Source organism: Cupressus sempervirens, chromosome 8, assembly GCF_028749045.1.
Source record: "Cupressus sempervirens isolate cs-2001-9-10 chromosome 8, ASM2874904v1, whole genome shotgun sequence".
In the NCBI taxonomy this organism is placed as follows: domain Eukaryota; kingdom Viridiplantae; phylum Streptophyta; class Pinopsida; order Cupressales; family Cupressaceae; genus Cupressus; species Cupressus sempervirens.
In genome coordinates this window covers 697209317-697228178 of record NC_143125.1, presented here as the reverse complement: position 1 = coordinate 697228178, position 18862 = coordinate 697209317, and the positions used below count along the sequence as shown (strand labels likewise).

Here is an 18862-nt window from a genome sequence, read left to right as displayed (position 1 = left end):
ACTTCTGTGATAGATTATTAGTATTTTTGTGGTGTTTCCGAGCTATTCTATGTTGTTTTCGGGAGCCCGATGAGCATTGTTTTTATCCTCCATTTGGGAGTTGTTGTGTAAATGTTATACAGATCTGAAATTGTCATTTTGTAGGCTGTTATGCTGCTGAAATTTCTATAAAAATGTCTACTTTCAGATTTACTAATAATATGTGAAGCTGTGAAATTTTTGGCACTATTTTCGGCATACCCGATTTGGGGTTTATTGAGAAATTGGTGGATCTTTGAAAGATTGGTTGTTTGATCTTAAAGATCTGATTAAAGGCTTGAAATATCATATAAAATCAGAAAAGGAACATTTCAGTGGTATCAGAGCTATGATCTTGCCAGCCTGAGGGTTTGTAGAAGTTTGCATATCAGTTTTGACAACTACCCAAATCTTGCATGTCAAAATTTATGGTTGCATACTACTTCTAATCAATTGCATGTTAGTTCTTGGTGAATTTGGTGGTTGCATGTTGCTTCTAATCAGCTGCATGTCAAAATCTATGGTTGCATGCTACTTCTAATCATTTGCATGTTAGTTCTTGGTGAATTTGGTGATTGCATGTTGCTTCTAATCAACTGCATGTCAAAATCTATGATTGCATGCTACTTCTAATCATTTGCATGTTAGTTCTTGGTGTTTGAAGAAGTTATAACCTATTGGGGTTACACTCTACTTTATCTAGAATGGACAGGTATAGTACAGAGTCTCGGAGGACACGATCTTGGACAATTGATATCTAGAGTCAGAACAGAAGAAAGGATGGTTATTTAGACATTCGAGATAAACTTAGGAAAATAAGCCATGACATGTCTGAACAGTTGGTTGAGCACCACCGTATGATGAATGACATGTTGTCCGACCCAGCTAAGGTGGATAAGTTGACCAGATTTCTATTTGGCAGATTTTCTCACAGGGCAAGTGACACAATTACCAAGAACTTGCATGAGGAGTTTGAGAAACTAGCTTATAGCCAGGCAGAGGTCTCAGATTCTACTCTGCCACAGGAGGTAGTGAGAAAGGATATTACACAGATTGATAGTAATGGTCAACTTGATACTCAAATTGAGACAATTGTATACAGGTCGTTAAAGGGTGATATCACAGATATTCAGGATGGTATAGTTACAACAGGTAGTGACTACAGCGTAGTGGGTTCAGATGATGATTATGAGGATGTTGTTGTGCATGATGGTGAGATACCTGGTAGAGATGAGCAGACATTGAGCATTCATGACTTTGCTGAGAAAGAGTACCAAGCACAGTTAGATGCTTCATCACATGAGGTTGAGGCTGGTAGTACTTCACATGATTTGTCCAGCCAGCTAAAAGTGAACAAAGACAGTATTGTGACTTCATTATCTCATCATAACAGGTATGTGGAGTTAGTTGGTATTGGTCATATTACTCAAGTGAGGATTTTGCTTGAGTTACCAGCTGATTCTAGTTTACAGATATGGACTCGAGATTGTTATATTGGCATTTGGGATTCAGTTGACTAGAGATCTTTAACACTTTTTTGTAGCAGTGTTTGTTTGGGTGCTATCATGGATTTGATTAGCAGATTGCACGGTGTTGTCTTTTCTTGTGCTAACAGCTTGTCCGATGTTGGTATTAGTTTTTATACACCGGTGTTGGGCTTTGTTCATATATCCAGTTGACCATACTTGCTAGAATGTGTTGATGATTTTTCATATTTGGCAATGTGTACAGATGAGTCCCAGGATCATATTGGCATTGATGACATCCAGGAGGATGCAGTGGGCAGTTTTGAAGACTTAGTTTCCTTGGGTACAAAGGAGTTGGACAGCAGTGCTACAGTTTTTGATACTCTGTATGTTGATATGAGCTTTAGAGTTGATTCACAGGATATGAATGGTAATACTCTAGAGACTAGTAACTTTGAGGATACTTCTTTAGACAGTGCATTAGAGGAGGTTTGTAGAAGGCAGTCAAGCCAGTGCCATCATGTGTCTAATCAGTTGAGAGTTAGTGAGCGAGACATTGCTATCGCTTGCCAACATTTCGATGTTGCTCGTCAATTGTTAGCAGTTTATGGATGGGGTTCTCCTACTAGTGATGAGCAGGGAGGCATTTATCTTTCCTTGACAGAGTTCCACTCTTTATGGGAGGCTATCCAGATTCTGAGACAGGATTATATGCAGTTGGTAGCCGACAGAGATTATCTTATGGAGTGGGGCAGTACAGCATATGATCTGAGGTGTGGTGTCTGATGATCTGAGGATGTCCATGGTTGAGACTGTTAAAGATAGTGGAGATGGGGATGCATCCATCCTTGATACTAACATTGGCATATCGGGTTCATCCCCACTAGAGTCAGGTTCAGTTGAGTTGGGTGCTACAGTAGATTGTTGTGGTATGCCTGACATGGTGGTGACCTCTAGCACTAATGGCACGAAGACTAGAGATGTTGTATCAAAGATCATGTGTGATATTGGTGAGCCGACAATTGGCATGGCTCCTACTAGTAATACTACTCCCTTGGCGATGTCTTTAGAGGTAGTAGTCAGTTCCAACTTGGTTAGTGATCGATTGCAGTTAGTTACATCTGGATTGCAGTCTGAGCCACTGACTGAGATTGGTGCATTCTATCGGCATTACACTGTGAGGTATGCTCATCAATCTACCTTTGATGACCATGTTGATGAGATGATGATACAGAGATGTACTTTTCTTTCTAGTGCTTATCATCAGTTATGGGACAGTTTGATGCCTCAAGATGAGAGTTGTGATGGGCATGACATGGCGATAGGTTCTGCAGTTGACAGCTTGATAATATGTGACTTAGAGCAGGAGTTTGGGAGTGATGCTTCACTGGGTGTTGTTATTGATTCTACTCCTTTGGCTATGACATCTCTTGACTTAGCTAGTGATCAGTCACAGTGGGTTGTATCACTTGTTCATGGTGAGCTGTTGACTGAGGTTGGTTTTTTTAATCAACTTTATATTGCAGGGCATGTACATCAGTTAGCATTTGATCCTTGTGTTGAGGAGTTGATGGTAGGAAAATTTGGTTTGGGTTCCATTTCTTGTTGTTTATCTTGTGATGGCTTTTCACCATCAGTGGTGTATGGGAGTTATGGTTATGAGACAGTGGCCGATGATCTACAGAGTTGTGTTGACTGCAGGAGTTGTACAGTGTGTGGATTCTCCATACTTGGTATAGTTTCATTCGAGAGCGTTCACCATTGTTGCAGAGTTGGATTGTACATTCCGTATGGGCCAGTGGGATGCGTTGATAGTATTTACTGTGTTGGCAGTTTGATTTGTCCACTTTACTTGGGTTTTGATGTTCTAAGAGTTTGTGTCTCGTGGGTTTCTGACTGTGGAAGTTGTGATTTTGGAATTTGGTTGAGCTGTAATTGTCAGTTTGATTATGGATTCCTCTTGGTTATATTGCAGAGGATATTGCAGGAGCCTGTGTTAATTGACAATAGTATAGCTCATGACTACATTTGGGATCCAGGTGGATTGATTGGTTTATTGTTCAGCCATTGCTTGAGGACAAGCAATACTGGGAAGGGGAGGACTTGTCATGTCCCCTTTTCAAAATAATTAAAAATAATAATCTTTGCTAAGACAGGCAGGCCCAAAAAAGGTGAAGTTTCAGAAAAAGGGGATAATCTTTGGAAGCTAATGGACTAATAAATGAAAATTATTATTAAAATATGTTTTATTAACCCCTTTTGGACGTGAGTTAGGGTTATGCCCTCTTTTAAGAGGTTTGGAGGCATTTTGGGCTGATTCTAGAACTTGATTTTTGCTCATTTCTTTGTTATTCTTAAGAGGCTGCCAAACCTGTGGAGAAGGAGACCCAAGAATGGGAGTTTGCAGGTTTTCAGGAAGGATAAGAACAGGAGTTTGAAGCCATTCCATGTGCATGCTCATGCATAGTTTGCCTTTGTGCTAAACAGTGCAGATTTGTGATTTTTCGGATGTGTTTTTTGTAAGAGTTTGGTGTTTCCGGTTGAGTATTTCATATCAGTTTGGGTTGCTGCTGTATTTAAGACTTTTAGATATTAAAATAGAGCTGAATATATGTATTTGGTCGTGATTATACTTCTGTGATAGAATATTAATGTTTTTGTGGTGTTTTCGAGCTATTCTATGTTATTTTCGGGAGCCTGATGAGCATTGTTTTTATCCTCCGTTTGGGAGTTGTTGTGTAAATGTTATACAGATTTGAAATTGTCATTTTGTAGGCTGTTATGCTGCTGAAATTTCTATAAAAATGTCCACTTTCAGATTTACTAATAATATGTGAAGCTGTGAAGTTTTTGACACTATTTCCGGCATACCCGATTTGGGGTTTATTGAGAAATTGGTGGATCTTTGAAAGATTGGTTATTTGATCTTAAAGATCTGATTAGAGGCTTGAAATATCATATAAAATCAGAAAAGGGACATTTCAAATTGCCAACACTTAGCCAGTTTTTGTTCCATGAAGGAGAAAGTTTCCAAAACTTAGCCAATTTTTCTTCCATGAAGGAGAAATTTCCAACACTAGCATTTTTTCTTCCATCAAGGAGGAATTGTCAACACTTAGCCAGTTTTTCTTCCATGAAGGAGAAAGTTTCCAACACTTAGCCGATTTTTCTTCCATGAAGGAGAAACTTCCAACACTAGCATTTTTTCTTCCATCAAGGAGGAATTGAAAACACTTAGCCAGTTTTTCTTCCATGAAGGAGAAAGTTTCCAACACTTAGCCAATTTTTCTTCCATGAAGGAGAAACTTCCAACACTAGCATTTTTTCTTCCATCAAGAAAAAATTTCTAGCACTTCGTTGTTTTTGCTTCTATAAAGGACAAATCTCCAACACTTAGCCATATTTGCTTCCATGATTTTTAATTCTCTTGCTCGTGGAAATTTTGAGTGGTCATGGATTTTGTCCATGATGGAAGAATTCCGCAACAACCATTTTTCTCCAAGGCTGAAAATTTTGAGTGATCGGGGATTTTGTCCATGATGGAAGAATTCCACAACAACCATTTTTCTCCAAGGTTGGATTTTTTGAGAGATCATGGATTTTGTCCATGATGGAAGAATTCCGCAACGACCATTTTTCTCCAAGGTGAGACTTTTTGAGTGATCATGAATTTTGTCTATGATGGAAGAATTCCACAACCACCATTTTTCTCCAAGGCTGGATTTTTTGAGAGATTGTGAATTTTGTCCATGATGGAAGAATTCCACGACAACCATTTTTCCTATTATCTTCATGCCCTTCTACTTTTGGATATTTCATGGGTGGTTCCAGACTTAAGCATTTTTTTCTTGATTGACTGTCATGCTTGCTCATTCTTTTGGATATAGACACATTTACCCTTTTGGCTCTTTATCAACCATAGCTCACTTGTTGCAGAAATAGACCTGCCAAAAATAAGCATTCTAAAAATAGTAAGTTGTCCCAAAGTCAAAATAAAGCCAATTTGAGAGGCAATGAAATTTACTAAAAATAGACTTACTAATAATAGAATTTCTAAAAATAGTAAGTCAAGACATTCAATTCTCAAACAAGCAAATAATTTCCATTCTCAGAGCCACATGGACAACACTTTTCACATCTAGCTAATTTTACCAATTCTCATTTGAAAGAGCGAACTTTTTAAGGAATGAAGGATAAAATCCTTTATTTCTTTCCTTCATTTCTTGAAAATTGCGCTCCGAAATTTTAAGGAGCGAGCTTTTTAAGGAATGAAAGATAAAATCCTTCATTTCTTTCTTTCATTTCCTGAAAATTGCGCTCCGAAATTTTAGGGAGCGGGCTTTTTAAGGAATGAAGGATAAAATCCTTCATTTCTTTCCTTCATTTCCTTCCTTCATTTCCTGAAAATTGAGCTCCGAAATTTTAGGGAGCAGGCTTTTTAAGGAATGAAGGATAGAATCCTTCATTTCTTTCCTTCATTTCCTGAAAACTGTGCTCCGGAATTTTAGGGACAGCTAGCATATTTCCTAAATGAGATTAAATCCTTGTCTCCTTCAGTCTTGCGCTCTGCAAAAGCTAACAAAAGTTTTTTTTAAAAATAGAAAGGGGGCCCCGGCTGGGGCGATGGTGACTGGCGGTCACAACATCTAGTAATGCCTCTCAGTTGGGATTCCACCCTATATAGGAGATACGTTGCAGATAAAAAGAGTAGGGAACAGATAGACTAAGAAACCTTAAAATTTCTAAACTCTATAAAAAGCTTGAAGCAAAATGAACAGGAAATGAGTCATAACTTACAGATGTACCGGGATTAATCGTGGCAGCTACATGGCATGAGCAACGAGAAAAGATTCCAGGTAGAATTATTGAAGAAGATTGCTTGCAGGGCACAAAATATGATTCCACGCAGAACTGCTCAACATGAATCCTTATGTAGTGATTTTTCCCTCCACCATGAAAACCATCCTTGCCGCTGATAACTCCATCGATAACTCCATTTTGCTAAATTTTCAGCGAGTACCGCTACTTCATTCCTGCGCATTTCAACAAGTTCCACCGTGAGTTTTTACCGTGAGTTGAGGAAATGTAGTGAAGTTACCTCTAATAAAAGTGCGGTGAGCACCATTATTGTCTTTATTTAAAACAATTAAGAAATATTTTTTAAAAAAATTAAATTTTTTTTTTTTGTTAAAGACAAAATTGATATTTTGTCTTTAAGTTTCGTCTCTAGTACCGCTGGTGTGTAGTAGTGGCAGAGATGTCTTCGGCAAAATTCTTGATCTATCTGCTTAACCCACTTTAAAATTATATGTTATTGGCTCACATGTGTGTGATTAATTACATATGCAGGCTGTATTTGGATGATTCATTTTGTGGTTTCCATTCAGACCCAAATAATAATGTGAGTGGACGTCGGATGTGTCATTCTCAGTGTCGATTGTATGGAGGTGAAAAATTAAAACCCATCACCACGATAACTCTACTTGATGTGATTTAGATTTATAATAGTATAATTGTGCATTATACAGATCACTTACTCGAAATTCAGCCACAGGAATACCTCAATTATTTTTTTTTAAATGTAACAACAGTCTTTAAATACCTTAAAATAAGTACATGCTAACCTTATTAATAATCTCAATAAAGTTGTAGGAGTTTACATTAGTTTTGTTTCATATGCCTTTCACCTTCTTATATATTCAATCGCAGAAAATGATTACTAAAAAGTCTCGATCTAAAAGTGGATGAATTTCAAAATATTTGTTCCCTTTCCTCACGTTTTGCTTCGACATAATGTTATGAGTTTATTGCCCCTAAATTTTATCAATGTTCTTTAAATAATCATGATACCGTATAAATTAATTATTCACATCTGTCATAAAAGGGGCAATTTTGGGGTTTTAAAAAAAAACTTGACTGAACAAGCATAATTGCAGTGTATGCTATGTCATTTCATTTGCTTGGTTATAAAACAATACTAGATCATAGCATGATTACAGAATATTCAAATATAGAAAAGGACAATCATAATGCGATGGATTGTATAAAATATAAACGTGAAAAACTATCATCTTGTTTCACTAGTTGGAATGCCATGAAGGTTCGAATTGAATAAGCATGAGGACCTTCACATTTTCTTCTGTCAGTACCTTAGTTCACATGGCTTCCCTCAAACCTGCAAGAGAATGAAGATGAAAAGGTAGTAAGTTTCTGTCTGATATAACAGAACAATTGAAAGATTTGGACCTTGTATATTCTTTCAATTCAGTCATACCAGTGAATTGTCAATGTGATAATATTTGGATAGAAAGAGACCTATCTAATATGTTTTCTAATACCCTTGGGGATAATACTATTCTTTTTCTCCCCAGACTTGATCAATCAATGTCACTAATTTTTCACTTTAAGGTTACAGTCATGGTGGATAGCCTGTGATTAGACCTCAGGCTGTGAAGAAATTCTCTATTTTACGGTTTGATTTATTGTTTCCCATCAATGGGTGAGGCAACCGATTACTTCTGTGTTATAAAATCTCATTCATCCTAAACCATTTTTCTATACACAGAGCTAAATCACCCTAACCCTAAAAATGGTATTATCACCAATGCTTGTCACAACCATAGCATCCAAATAAACCCAAAATTACCTTGTGTCCCCATCCATAGCGTTCAAATAAACCCAAAATTACCTTTTATAACAGAATAATTAAAGCGGTGGACCTATATTCTTTCCATTCAGTCATACCAGGGCATCGTCAATGTGATAATTATTGGATACATAGAGATTTTCATGCTTTATGACACCCTTTTAGGGAGATTTTGTTATTCTTCTCGAGTCATGATCAATTAGTATATCATTTTTTTGACTTCAAGGTTACAGTCTTGGAGGGTAGCTTGTACTTAGGCAGTGGAATTTTTTTCCTAGTGCTAAGTTTTTTGTTGTTCAAATTTAGTTGATGAGGCTGTAGGCTCAGAAGATGAGTCCTATTAAAAGATCTAAAATAATCCTAACCCATTGCTTTATCAGAAGAGTTGAATTTCCCTAGACCTTAAAATGGAAAAATCCCCAAACTTGGCCTCTTCCTACTGTGGTAAAGGTTTTTACCTCAATAAACTTGTTGTTAGACGGTTTGCCCTCATCAATTAAGAAGAGGGTCTAAAAATTTTACAATTTGGTATCAGGGGGCCACAACTTTAGAGAAAAAGGAAACCCTTGGAAGTACAAATAAAAAATCTCATTAATCTGATAAGTAGGATATATTTTTTCATTGAAAGTTAAATTGTGCTATTGCTATTTAGGATTACTGATGAATCATGGGTCAATATGTTTGACTACAAAATACACAGTTGAATCCTAGTAGCAATATCATTAAAAGGTTTGTTCTTCCCAAATTGTAATCACTATAATAGACTTCATGCACAGGTGACTTCACCATTGACATTGCAACAAGAACTATGCTCAAAAGCTGATGTTATAAGTGTGTGTGGCAAGAAGCTGATGTTGTAAGTGTGTGTGGCAAGAAGAAACATAAGAAAGGATGATGGAAGATTATGCCCTTTTGTTATAGGTATACAATCAAACCCTCTTCCTTTTATTTATTGTTTTTTTTTCTTTTCAAGTTGAAAAAATGGTAAATGTGGTCTTATTTAAATCTTGGCAAGTAATAAGAGTTGTGCAAATTTAGCAGTGATAAGCTTATCAACGAATCTGGTGTACTTCTTGACCACTCAGTTTCACAAGAATTAGGTTGCAGTTGCAAAAATCACTACCATCTAGTGAGGAATTATTGCCAATTATCCTTTCTTTTATCACATACATACTGGTAAGCTAACTCTATTTGGCATGTTCAATGCACTCACAAAATTCATCATTTTTAGTTTGATACTTGTATTTCATAATCAATAAACCAAGCGGAATTTATGTACACTATCTCCAACAAGCACCATTCCCTGCATATCATCACCAAATTGAATACTCAAACAATCCAAAGGAATATGTGAGAATTATGTTAGTATGATCCCTCTAATGGAAATTGGAAACTCGATATCATTTTCGTTAAGATAATCTTGGTGGTATTCATGAAAATTGTTCATTCTTGAGCATAAGTTTTGAATTTTTAGGTGAACAAAAGCTTCTTTCTACTAGGAAAATAGTACTATGTTTTTGTCAATCCAGAGGGAAGCGCCGTGACTAGATTTTATCAAGTGACTATTGCATTTGTCAGAAAGAGAAATTTGGTGTAGCCTTCTAATTCAAGGGAATCATATGATGTTCGTGCAGAAAAAGATGATGCAGAATCAAGGCTACCTTCAACCATCCTATTCAAGTATGTAATCTCTCATTCCCATTTTCTTCACAAAACATTTACTTTTATTTAATATAGACAAAACATTTTTTTTCCTTCAAACTTCTGATAAAGCTAATCAGTAACAAATTTAATATTTACATAAGCAATTCATAACATGAAATTGTGGTATTTTATTACTTATTATATCTAACTTACAGGGATTTGTAAATATATTATATATAAAATACATACTTAAGGAGTATATTACTCGTTTCCCTAATGCATCCTAGGAAAAAAATGAAAAAGATCTTTTCATGGAGAAATTTTTAGATGGAAGCCACCAAATGATTATCAATCAATAACAAAACCTGTCACACTTCAGAAGCTTTAAAAAGACACATCTTCTATTTTGCATCCTTTGAAAGAAAAATCTTATCTTTTATTGGTCAAGCATTTCAATGTGGATTTGCAGAATCACCACATTAAAATATTTTTGCAGCCCCATTCCAATCCCTAACAACAGTACCATAAACTAAAAACATTAATAATAAGTTAATTATGAAATAGAATGATTTTCTCACTTAGAATGGAGTCACAATGGAGAGATATATAGCTCCATTTTATTTTTTTGATGGAGGTCACCCACACTACCAAATTCGCCTAGGGCACAACCCGACCCTCATTCCTTTTTGATGTCTTTGGATCTTGCACTCAACAAGACTTGATCCCTGGTGGGCTCTTTGTGAGCCATTCAAATTCACCAGTAGACCAAGGGCTCGTTGACAGCTCCATTTTATTTATTGTTGGTAGCATCAAGAAATTTTTCAAACATATATCAAGATTCATAGAATCTCTTAAAATGAAGAGGAACCACAACGTTAGGAGAGATAGAAGTTAATAGGTGGGGTAGACAAAAGAAGAGAAGGTAGAGAACAAGAAAGCATGTACTGAGAATGTGTAAGAAGCTTTGTTGTCAAATGGATGGTAATCAACGGTGAAATATTTTTCAAATTGTTCTTCATTTTTCAAATCCTTAAAACTAATTCCTAGAGAACAAAGTTTATTATTCAAAGGACCAAATTTCTATAAATAGCTCTTCATTTTTTTATGCAACATCTTCTGATAAACTTCTGGCACACAAACCACCTACCATTCCATCCACCTCCATGAAACTACTACTTTTAAAAATATGTAAAACAATTTCATGATTCAATTCAAAAATAATATGAGTATGTTCTTACCTATACACATTGAGATAACTCCATCCCTATAGTCTTTTCCACAACATTTCATGTCAAGTAGTAATGTTGCTACCCCCTAGGGCTCCAAGCAAATGGCCAATAAAAAGAGCTCCCACATTACCATTCACCTTTTCAGATTGTAGTTCCAAATTAGTTTGTTATCTTTTTAAAAAAAATTAGTGGTACAAGTAAGAGCTAAATTTTTAGTGAAGCCATAGATCTAAAGGAAATTATGAAGAAAATAGGAGATTCAAAATATTTATATCCTTATAAAAAATTAAAAAGGATGATCCACACTCCACAAAGTTGTAGTTTATTAATTGGACCAAAGATCTATTAACACATAGTTTAGTAACAAATTGGAAATAATTAGTTAAGAAAAATGAAAGGAAATAATCAATCAATTCTCTAGATATGGTAAGTTTTTAGTATGTATTTTCATAGACTGTACCAAGTTGGTGAATGCTAAGACATTTTTTAACTCAATAAAGAATGATGGAAGCATATTGTCTAGTATAATAGAAATGAATGTGAATTCATAATTTAATTTCTCTTCATTAAATTGTAGTATTAGCCAAATTCTTTGATTTGAAAACTTGAATTTTAAACAAGTTATTTTCAACTTTATGATTTCTAAGGGAACTAGCACAATGATTTTTAGAAATAAAACATCCTCGCATTTTATATATTGAATTACATAAATTTACTGATGCCCTATATTAGATAGACCTCCTATTTTAGATAGACACGATAATTTTTATTTGCAATGAACATTTGTCAATAATTTTATTATTTATGTTTCCCAAATTCATTTCATTTCATGTGTTGATCTCTTGATTATGAAATTCTATAAAAAATATTCTATTAAACTATTAAATAAACTCAAGCTATCAAAATTAAGATGACAATACTTCAAATGCTAAAGCAATGCTTGGTTTATGTGATCTACCTTGAAATTAACATCTTTTGTTCCTTGAATTTTATGAATTTTAAGATAAAACATTTTTTTCTTGCAACTAACTTGTCGCTATGAATCTTATCTATAATTATACAAACTTCATTGTTAGATAAAACTTTAAATTCCTTTTTAATTAAATTTTCAAAACTCATTAATTTATCATCTTAACCCAAGCTCAAAGTAAACATCAAGAATATTTTTTATTCTCAGTGTTTAGTTAAGACATGTATAGAACCTTTCCCCACCCAATGAAGAGGCCCCAAGACCACAAAATTCATGGACCAAGATCTAATTCCCTCAAGCAATCAAATTCCTCATTCTAATCGAATACCATGTTTTCTGATCTCAACCCATGACTCCAATTCCATCACAATCAAAACTATGGATCATGCTCTCACCATGTGACATTACATCTTCACGTTATGTCCACACCTTGCATTGCTCACACACTATTCCAACCCCTTGATCAAACATAAATCTTTCTCAATCTGATTCCAACCTTAATCCTTACTATTTGTACCACTTGGGTATATGTCACTCCACAAGACTATACTGAGCATCTAATTGTTCATTAGGATCCTAAACCCCCATTGATCCCATCAAGACTCTATCTCCATTCATAGGGATTCTATCATGTTGATATCCCTCTTGTCCATGTACCTTCTCTATCAACACTTAAACAATCCCATGTGATTGTCCCTCTTACATATTTTCACATGTTCACTCCCAAAGACTACCTCTATTTATATAACCTCTCAACCATTGCTAACGACTCCCGCTCACCCTTCTTGTTACTCTTAGACTTTTTCAACACTACTACTATGCTCTTAGTGCTCCTAGAGAATTTTCTTCATAAACATAGATCTATCTTCTTCTATAGATTATTCATTGCAAACACTATCCATGCAAATTTATCACAACAATAAGAGGTGTTTAGTCGCTAATATCCGATGATTCAGGTAGCAAGAAGGTTTCTTTTATGACCTCTTTGAGCTCCTTCTCTTCTTTAAAAACTTTTGAACAAAAAGATCTGGCAAGAATCAAATTGGAGTCTTATTCTAGTTGTGTTTTCTTATCTTGTCTTGTGTCGTTGTCTTAATAGTCACATTGTGGAAAAATATTATATTTCTTGATAAGTTGGAATTAGAATGGAATTGGCATTTGGAATTCTAAAAAAGTTCTAATCCATTGTTTGGGTCCGCATAATCAAAATTGGAATTGAGAAAAATTAGAATCCAGTATCCCCATTTGACCCCCAAAAAAAGGATTCCAAATTCCTCAAAATACTTGTTATTTAATATTCTCATTTTAATTCCCATTTTAAATCTCATTTTTTTTAAAATGAGGATTTCAACTAAAGTAAAATTTAATTGGGTTTGACATCCGGATGCCCATTTGAGGTTAACTTTTTTTGCACAAATTTTTGAAATTTAATTTTTTTAAATGGGGAGAGAATTTTCCTCTATTACTAGCTCATATGTTCAAATAAAATAAAATAATTAGCTGCACATATCTAAATTCTTTTGTCTTTCTTTTAACTTTTTCTTGAATTTTGTTTTACAATGAATATTGACATTTTTGGCATCTGCAGAGCTGAAAGCATCATGAATAGGTCTTTGAAAAAATTAAAGATATGAATCGTCTTTCTTACTATAACTTTTATACTGATTTTTTGAACCATATATTCATATTTTGAACCAAATGGGCTTGGAATAAAAAATTTCAAATATCAAATATTTTTAAGTTTGAACCTTGAATAGTCCCAAAACAAGTTCTAGAAACTATAATCTGGATTTCAAGTTCTAGAATCCCAAATCAAGGGTTTAAGATTCACATTCTTAAATCATATTCCAGCAACCAAATAGGCCCTAAAATAATACTTTATTACTGTGTGATTACTATAGCTATGAATGTAGTAGTAACCATTAGTTATATATCTAATACTTTCTATTTTGGATGGTTACTGGTAGTAATTTTCCTCCCTACTTGGCATCTAGAAATCTTGTACTATTAAATCTATTTTTAGCACCTACTTCTAGCATTAGGGTGGTCTTTCCATAATCTTATTAAGGTTATTGCAGGGGGCTATACAATTTTTAACATTTCCCGTGCATCATTATTTTGAGATATGGACAATTTAACACTGCAGTGGGTTGTGCCCATTATATAGTAGACACAATAGTTTGAGGACATATTTCAAAATATAAAACTAAGATCAACTAGTACTTTAGATGGGTAAACATAAAATTATTCAAAGAAAATTGGTGAATGGGAATGGGGCAAATGCTTGGATTTGGAACAATTTCTAAGTAATATTGATATTGATTTTGAGAGGATTTGATTTGATTTATCATGAAATTGTTGTCATGCTATATGTGTGTGAAATAATGTGTTGATAAGGGTGCATTAGCTTCCTTTAAAGGACACCCAATTTTTGTCTGCATCATTATGATACATCATATTTAAAATATAAATTCACTAGAAATTGTGGGTACAGGAATTGGTAGCTAGCCCACATTCTTATAATGGAATTTTAGAAAAACTAGGAATCACACACAATAAGAATGATTTCTTGTGCACAAGCCTATATCAATAATTTTTCTTGAAGAAAAAGTACCAAAACATTTTTCCATTTTGTGTAAGCCTGATAAGCTGCGCCATAAAGAGGTGAACCTACATATCAATGCCTTCTATGCAAAATAATAGCTTTTTCTCTATCCTTTTCACAAAGTTCCAAAACTGGAGTTGTTTCCTTTGTTTAATAATGTCCCTCATGTCAAATTCATGGGACCGTAATGGTTTGATCTATTTATTTCTCAAGCCTTCCATCAATGCTATTGTGACTCAATTTGTCATGCCCTAATTTAGCCGGGCAAAACACAACCAATTATTTTATTTTATTTTTTTAATAAATTTATTTATATATTTGACAACATTTAAATCATACATCAAAGGTTTTCAACGAAAATGATAACCAGATAAGACATTCATACTGGCATTAGGATAATCATTTGTTCTCTAATGCTTGTCAATAAAGTTCGTATCAAATATAATTGTACATTATAGTTCTAGTAGCAAGATAGTGCAAATGACTTAAATCTTTACCAAGTATTTAATTACTTAGTTAAATGCAAAGGTGTAATCGTGTTTTCATTGGCATACATACACTTTTGCATGAAACCCTAGTCAATATATATTGATGTAATTAGTTTAAATTTTGCTTATGAGTCTATTTGGTTAAAATGATGAAACCACATTACTTTTTAAAAAATCCCAAGTACCCAACTCAAGAATTTACATGAATATAAGAATACCATTTAATTTACTTTTGTATTTGTTATATACTTCCATAACAATATTATCACTTTTTACAAGATGAACCCTAGGACATAAAATGTTTATATCTTAGCCCTACAACATCATGGCGCTAAGGGTATCAATTTGTGTATTCTACTCAATGTATCCTATATAGATTACATCCTCACATATATTAGATTTGTGTATGAAATTTGAGCATTATATAGACAATTCTTAAAAAAATTATCCCGAACATAATTATACCATATTCTTAAACTTATTTTATTTTATTATTTTACTACTATTATCATCATTATTATAATATTAATTATTTTTATTATTATTATTGTTATTATCTCATTTACTAATCATGAAACATTAGTTATCATTATATATTTCCCTTATTACTAATCAAAGCTCCCTCTCGAACATATGCTTTTATCTATTTCATTAATTAAAAACAAAAAAAACATTATTAACATTTCAATGTAGCTTTAAAGAAAGTTAATTATATTATCTTCTAACCAACCCCGACTAACATATTTTAACTACCCTAATACTAACCCACCCATTTATTTAGAAATACACATATTTACCCAATCCACTAAACAACACTACCAGTCCTACCTTAACACCTATTCTAATCTCATACATTACTCAAAGTGTATATATAAAACAACTAAATATTATATTGCTACTAATTAAACATCCTAAATTTCTGAACTTACCCACTAACCAAAGCTACTTACCAACTCCCCACTTTAAATTCTTAACACATGACTTATACTATAAAACTACCTAAAACATTACTAACTAACTCTTTTAAATAATATAACCTACACTGCCAAAATTGGTGCCCAATGCAAAGACAACCTAGCACTCACCTCTATCCTTCCTAGGAGCTATGCTATTTCTAAGGTGATGGACATGACTTGGGTTTGCTCTGATATTAAGATAGCCCAAAATACTATACTCCCTCGGGCCCATTTGGTGAGCGGAATAGGAATACCTATTCCAAAAAATTTGAATTCCTTGTTTGGATGCATCAAAACGGGATTGGAATACAAAGTAAAATAGGAATACGTATTCCAATTTTGGCCCAAAAATGAGGTTTTGCAATTCCACCCAAATAGGTGTTATTGGAATTTGCATTCCTATTCCATTTTTTTTAATTTTAGAAAACATAAATTTTTGAGTCCGTAAATTCCCATCAAATATTGGCTGAACCAAATGGAGAACAAGAATAAGTTCTATTCTAGAATACGTATTCTAGAATACATATTCCTATTCTACTCACCAAATGAGCCCTAAGAAAGACTTACCATAGTTTTGGTCGCCTAAGGTAGGACCACTACCCTTAACAAATCTGCAAATGTCAAGGTCATGTCAAGTCATGATTTCCACCCTTTTTTTTGGGGCCAAGTTTGTCAACTCACCTAGGGAAGATGACAGGTCTGAATCATTATATATTTTATGTGCCTTACCTCTTTTCTCATGACATAGTACGCCTAATGAGGAGGAAGGCTTTATTATTTCTGATTTTGTGTCAGAATTCAAGGCAAGTATAAGCCTTAGCATATGTGCAGAGAAAGGAGTACGCCTAGGGAATGTGGCAGATTTAAATACAGTTCTTTCCCTCTCTTGTGTCTAGGAGCCAAGATTTGACCATGTTCCTTGGTTATATTTTTTTTTGAATTTATATCTTATTGGATGATGAGTAAGGGGTGGTCGGTTAGGCAGCGATAACATGACTATTACTAGATTTTATTTAGTATTTTTATTTTTATTTTAAAGAAGCTCAAAGTTCTAAGTGGGTTAAGGGGTCTTTTCAAGAATGGTCTGGCACTAGCTAAATGGCTGTCAGTTCCGTCACTCCAATTCCGTCTCCTTTTTACTTGTCAGTATAAAGTACTTTTTAACAATTTGGGAATTGTGGTAGATTTATTATTTTTAATTTTAATTAAACGATGGGTTGGATGTGTTTTTTTAATGAACATCACCGAACTTCCAAGCTCCCTCCAACACTTACCATTTAATATAATGCACTCATTTACATTGGGATTTTTTTTTCAAATGGAAAGTTAGAAATTTTTAAATATTTTTTTAATGAAATGCGTGAATATAATAAATATTCTTATTCTTTATATTTCTATTAGTGTGTAATAATTAGAAATTAGAAATCTTTACTATTAATTTTTTTTTATTAGATTGAATTGACATTTAATATAATAATCAATATATAAAGTAATTTGTAATTAGTATATCAATGTTTAATTTGATCAAAAAGTTAATTAATTAATTTTTTCAATTTTTTTATTATGTTTGTTTTGTATTATTTGATTTGAATTATTTTTCCTAATTTCAAATTGAAATAGAATTTAGAAACAAATTTTAAATTATATATAGATAAATGGAAAATTTATTAAATTTAGGCATTTATATATGAATATAAAAAATTATTAAATTTTTAATGTACAAATACAAATGATTTCAAAAGTCTCTTTTTGCTTTCTTTAAAATTGTTGTATAAACATTCTTATAGACATAATTACAATCTCTTTCAAGTCAAAATGTGTCTCACAAGATTAACCACATGCAATAGAGGTTGCATGGATATAAAGTTGTCTTCATAGGGACAAAGATTAGTTAGGTATGGAAGTCTTTTTATATATATTTATGGGCAATAGAGTAATCATATGTAATGTTTAGGTGCCTTTGTAATAATATGATGAAAAAAAAACACTTTATCTTAAAAATAAGTTTTTCCATCTCAACAATACTATTTTTATCTCAATAATTTACTTATGTGAATATTGAGATTTATATTTCAATAATAGTAATTTAATAAATATATTATTTCTATTACTTTAATAATATTTGATAAGTTTTATTTTTATATTTTTTTACATACAATTTATTTATTGTTATTAAAAAACAATGAGATTTTGTTGGAATTATGATTTTTAATTTTAGTTAATTGTTATATTTATTTTCTTTATCTAGAAACTATCAAAAATCAACCAAATTAAAATAAATAAGATTTCAAATTCTTAACCAATAAAAAAATCTATATTTCTATAAAATCAACAAAACATTTGAATTGTAAAATACATCCAATAATTATTCTTTATTTAAAAATATTCAAATATTTTTATAATAAAATTGAAAAGTTCATTTGTTATAAATATATTTCTTTTAATACAATCATTATATTTTTTATTAAAAAAAAAAAAAAATCATTACATTTTCTTTTTCTTCTTGTAATATTTAAAATTGCTCAAGAAACTAATACTAATATTAAATTTTATTTCAATTTGGAATTAGAAAAATAAATATTCAAATCAAATAATCTTATATTTGAAAAAAGAAACATAATTTAAAAAAATAAAAAATCTAATTGACAAATGTTTTGATCAAATTAAACATTGATATACTAATTATAAATTAATTTATATTAATTATAATATAAAATGAATCAATATAATTAAAAAATAAAAAATAAGAATATTTAATGTATTAACATATTTCATGAAAAAGATAATGGGAAATTTCTTTCCATTTAAAAAAAAAAAAAACCATTCCAAACTCCTAAGTG

General features: G+C 32.7%; 1 long non-coding RNA gene across 1 annotated transcript in view; it reads right to left on the bottom strand.

Moving 5' to 3' along the window:
• LOC149544364 (uncharacterized) overlaps positions 1–6584 on the bottom strand; it is a 32987-nt gene extending 26403 nt beyond the window's left edge. The window contains exon 1 of the long non-coding RNA XR_016355777.1: positions 6282–6584. This is a non-coding gene — a long non-coding RNA (uncharacterized LOC149544364). The remainder of the gene's footprint in view (positions 1–6281) is intronic.
• Positions 6585–18862: the final 12278 nt, after the last annotated feature.